We start from the raw sequence: 5,742 nt of genomic DNA, 5'->3' as shown, positions 1-5,742 counted from the left end.
ATGCGACTGGCCGACATCCCCAGATGCAGTCTAGCACCATATTGTTGGGGAACGTATTATTTCAAAAAAATTGCCTACGCACACGGAAGATCCATCTAGGTGATGCATAGCAACGAGAGGGGAGAGTGTGTCCATGTACTCTCGTAGACCAAAAGCGGAAGCGTTTAGTAACGCGGTTGATGTAGTCGAACGTCTTCGCGATCCAACCGATCCAAGTACCGAACGCACGGCACCTCCGCGATCAGCACACGTTCAGCTCAGTGACGTCCCTCGTACTCTTGATCCAGTTGAGGCCGAGGGAGAGTTTCGTTAGCACGACGACGCGATGACGGTGATGATGAAGTTACCGGCGCAGGGCTTCGCCTAAGCACAACAACGATATGACCGAGGTGGAAATCTGTGGAGGAGGGCACCGCACACAGCTAAGACAACTGTCAACTTGTGTGTCTATTGGGTGCCTCCTCCCCCGTATATAAAGGAGGGGAGGAGGGGGGCGGCCAACCCTTCATGGTGTGCACCAAGGGGGGATTCCTACTCCTACTAGGAGTAGGTTTCCCCCCTTTCCTAGTCCTAATAGGAGGGGGAAGGAAGGGGAAGAGGAGAGGAAGGAAAGGGGGGCCGGCGCCCTTCTCAATTCGGATTGGGCTTGGGGGGCGCGCCCCCACCTCTTGGCTGCCTCCTCTCTCTCTCCCACTAAAGGCCATGTAGGCCCATTTAGCCCCCGGGGGGTTCTGGTAACCCCCCGGTACTCCGGTATATGCCCGAACTCATCTGAAACCTTTTCGGTGTCCAAACATAACCTTCCAATATATCAATCTTCATGTCTCGATCGTTTCGAGACTCCTCGTCATGTCCATGATCACATCCGGGACTTCGAACTACCTTCGATATATCAAAAAAACATAAACTCATAATACTGATCATCATCGAACGTTAAGCGTGCGGACCCTACGGGTTTGAGAACTATGTAGACATGACCGAGACTCATCTCGATCCGGTCAATAACCAATAGCGGAACCTGGATGCTCATATTGGTTCCTACATATTCTACGAAGATCTTTATTGGTCAAACTGCATAACAATATACGTTGTTCCCTTTGTCATCGGTATGTTACTTGTCCAAGATTCGATCGTTGATATCATCATACCTAGTTCAATCTCGTTACCGGCAAGTCTCTTTACTCGGTCCTTAATGCAATATCCCACAACTAACTCATTAGTCGCATTGCTTGCGAGGCTTATAGTGATGTGCATTACCGAGAGGGCCCAGAGATACCTCTCTGATACACGGAGTGACAAATCCTAATCTCGATCTATGCCAACTCAACAAACACCATCAGAGACAGCTGTAGAGCATCTTTATAATCACCCAGTTATGTTGTGATGTTTGATAGCACACAAGGTGTTCCTCCGGTATTCGGGAGTTGCATAATCTCATAGTTAGAGAACATGCATAAGTCATGATGAAAGCAATAGCAATAAAACTAAATGATCATTTATGCTGAGCTAACGGATGGGTCTTGTCCATCACATCATTCTCTAATGATGTGATCCCGTTCATCAAATGACAACACATGTCTATGGTAAGGAAACTTAACCATCTTTGATTAACGAGCTATTCAAGTAGAGACATACTAGGGACACTCTGTTTTGTCTATGTATTCACACATGTACTAAGTTTCCGGTTAATACAATTCTAGCATGAAAAATAAACATTTATAATGATATAAGGAAATATAAATAACAACTTTATTATTGCCCCTATGTCATATTTACTTCAGTCTCCCACTTGCACTAGATTCAGTAATCTAGTTCACATCGCCATGTGATTTAACACCAATAGTTCACATCTTTATGTGATTAGTTCACATGTCCATGTGACTAATACCCAAATGGTTTACTAGAGTCAATAATCTAGTTCACATCGCTATGTGATTAACACCCAAAGAGTGATCATGTTTTGCTTGTGAGAGAAGTTTAGTCAACGGGTCTGCAACATTCAGAGCCGTATGTATTTTGCAAATTTTCTATGTCTACAATGCTCTGCACAGAGCTACTCTAGCTAATCGCTCCCACTTTCAATATGTATCTGGATCGAGACTTAGAGTCATCCAGATCGGTGTCAAAGCTTGCATCGACGTAACTCCTTACGACGAACTCTTTGTCACCTCCATAACCGAGAAACATTTTCTTATTCCACTAAGGATAATTTTGACCGTTGTTCAGTGATCCACTCCTGGATCACAATTGTACCCTCTTGCCAAACTCATGGTGAGGTACACAATAGGTCTGGTACACAGCATAACATACTTTATAGAACCTATGACTGAGGCATAGGGAATGACTTTTCATTCTCTTTCTAATTTTTGTCGTGATCGGGTTTTGAGTCTTTACTCAACTTCACACCTTAAAACACAGGCAAGAACTCCTTCTTTGACTGTTCCATTTTGAACTACTTCAAAAACTTGTCAAGGTTTGTACTCATAGAAAAAATTTATCAAGCGTCTTGTTCTATCTCTATAGATCTTGATGCTCAATATGTAAGCAGCTTCACCAAAGTCTTTCTTTGAAAAACTCCTTTCAAACACTCCTTTATGCTTTCCAGAAAATTCTACATTATTTTCGATCAACAATATGTTGTTGACATATACTTATCAGAAATGATGTAGCGCTCCCACTCACTTTCTTGTAAATATAGGCTTCACCGCAAGTCTATATAAAACTATATGCTTTGATCAACTCATCAAAGTGTATATTCCAACTCCGAGATGTTTGCACCAGCCCATAGATGGATCGCTGGAGCTTGCACACTTTGTTAGCACCTTTAGGATTGACAAAACTTTCTTGTTGTATCATATACAACTCTTCCTTTAGAAATCCATTAAGGAATGCAGTTTTGACATCCATTTGCCAGATTTCATAAAATGTGGCAATCGCTAACATGATTCGGACAGACTTAAGCATCGCTACGAGTGAGAAAATCTCATCGTAGTCAACATCTTGAACTTGTAGAAAACCTTTTGCGACAATTCAAGCTTTGTATATAGTAATACTACTATCAACGTCTGTCTTCCTCTTAAAGATCCATTTATTCTCTATGGCTTGCCGATCAATGGGCAAGTCAACCAAAGTCCACACTTTGTTCTCATGCATGGATCTCATCTCAGATTTCATGGCCTCAAGCCATTTTGCGGAATCTGGGCTCATCATCGCTTCCTCATAGTTCATAGGTTCGTCATGGTCAAGTAACATGACCTCCAGAATAGGATTACCATACCACTCTGGTGCGGATCTTACTCTGGTGGACCTACGAGGTTCGGTAGTAACTTGATCAAAAGTTTCATGATCATCATCATTAGTTTCTTCACTAATTGGTGTAAGAATCATTGGAACTAATTTTTGTGATGAACTACTTTCCAATAAGGGAGCAGGTACAATTACTTCATCAAGTTCTACTTTCCTCCCACTCACTTCTTTCGAGAGAAACTCCTTCTCTAGAAAGGATCCATTCTTAGCAATGAAAATTTTGCCTTCGGATTTGTGATAGGAGGTGTACCCAACAGTCTCTTTTGGGTATCCTATAAAGACACATTTCTCCAATTTGGGTTCGAGCTTATCAGGTTGAAGCTTTTTCACATAAGCATCGCAGCCCCAAACTTTAAGAAACGACAACTTAGGTTTCTTGCCAAACCACAGTTCATAAGGTGTCGTCTCAACAGATTTCGATGGTGCCATATTTAACGTGAATGCAGTCGTCTCTAAAGCATAACCCCGAAATGATAGCGGTAAATCAGTAAGAGACATCATAGATCGCACTATATCTAATAAAGTGTGGTTATGACATTCGGAACGCACAGCACCTCCGCGATCTGCACATGTTCAGCTCGGTGACGTCCCTCGTACTCTTGATCCAGCTGAGGCCGAGGGAGAGTTTCGTCAGCATGACGGTGTGATGACGGTGATGATGAAGTTACTGGCGCAGGGCTTTTCCTAAGCACTACAACAATATGACCGAGGTGGAAATCTGTGGAGGGGGGCACCGCACACGGCTAAGACAACTGTCAACTTGTGTGTCTATGGGGTGCCCCCTCCCCCGTATATAAATGAGGGGAGGAGGGGGCCGACCGGCCCTTCATGGTGCGCCCCAACGGGGTATTCCTACTCCTACTAGGAGTAGGTTTCCCCCCTTTCCTAGTTGTCGGTGTCAAAACCGGCGGATCTCGGGTAGGGGGTCCCAAACTGTGCGTCTAGGCCGGATGGTAACAGGAGGCAGGGGACACAAAGTTTTACCCAGGTTCGGGCCCTCTTGATGGAGGTAAAACCCTACGTCCTGCTTGATTAATATTGATGATATGGGTAATACAAGAGTTGATCTACCACGAGATCAGAGAGGCTAAACCCTAGAAGCTAGCCTATGGTATGATTGTTGATGTGTATGTTGTCATACGGACTAGAACCCTCTGGTTTATATAGATACCAGATAGGGTTAGGGTTACATAGAGTCGGTTACAATGGTAGGAGATCTGAACATCCGTATCTCCAAGCTTGCCTTCCACGCTAAGGAAAATCCCTTCCGGACACGGGACAGAGTCTTCAATCTTGTACCTTCATAGTCCAGGAGTCCGGCTGAAGGTATAGTCCGGCTATCCGAACACCCCCTAATCCAGGACTCCCTCAGTAGCCCCCGAACCAGGCTTCAATGACGATGAGTCCGGCGCGCAGATTGTCTTCGGCATTGCAAGGCGGGTTCTCCTCCAAGTTTCGTGTACCTGTTTGAATAAAGTCCGGTTTCTTGTAGATGTTGCGCTCCTTGGCTTCTACGCCCAATAATGGCTGTTTTCCACGTGTCAAACGAATATGAAAAGTCTGAGTGTTTTTACGTTCGCACCCCTAGCCGTGTAAATGAGTTGCCCTTTTTAAGGGGATGAGGATTTAGATCCAATCCACACCTTCTCCTCTCCATGAGTGTTCATCAGAGCGCATCCGACAAAGGTCCATTCCACCATGGCCAGCCGCCGCAACTCCTCCTCTCGCCCTCCTAGCCCTAAGCCTGGATATTGGGAGAGATGTTCTACTCTGCATAGCGAGCTAGTGACGCTTCAGATCAAGGGATTTCTTCCCCCGGCCTATATGGTCCCGGTCCGAGCCGGTCTTGCCGTCTACAACGGCGGAGAGCAAGCAGAGAATGCCCCTAATCCATCCAAAGGAGAGCGGGTGTGCCTTGTTCCTTACTTAATAAGGGGGCTCGGATTTCCCATCCACCCGTTTCTCCGGGGGCTGTTGGAGTTCTACGGCCTCCAGCTACATCATCTCACGCCTGCCTCAGTATTGCATATCACGGGCTTTGTAGCCCTCTGCGAGCTGTTCTTGGGTATTGAAGCTCATTTCGGACTGTGGAAGGAGCTATTTTGCCTCGTGCCCCGTTCCAAGAAAGGGTCAATGTATCAAGTGGGCGGAGCCGAAATATGATGCATCGCCGGGACCGGATATCTGTTCGGAACCCCAAAGAAGGCGTCTGAAGACTGGCCCTCAGAATGGTTCTATATAGAAGACGTCTCGCTGCCGGATCCTGTCCGGATCGGCCTCCCAGAGTTTGATAATGCTCCTTTAAAGAAGCGCCTAAGCTGGCGTCCACGGAGCCCTCAAAGGGAAAGTGACAGGGACATCGTTTATCTCATGGGCCGAATAAGATTATTAGCCCATTCCAGACTAGCCATGATCGGAGTTATGGCCGAATGCATC

The sequence above is a fragment of the Triticum dicoccoides genome, chromosome 3A (assembly GCF_002162155.2).
Source record: "Triticum dicoccoides isolate Atlit2015 ecotype Zavitan chromosome 3A, WEW_v2.0, whole genome shotgun sequence".
In the NCBI taxonomy this organism is placed as follows: Eukaryota; Viridiplantae; Streptophyta; class Magnoliopsida; order Poales; family Poaceae; genus Triticum; species Triticum dicoccoides.
Note: the sequence above shows the minus strand (reverse complement) of the source record.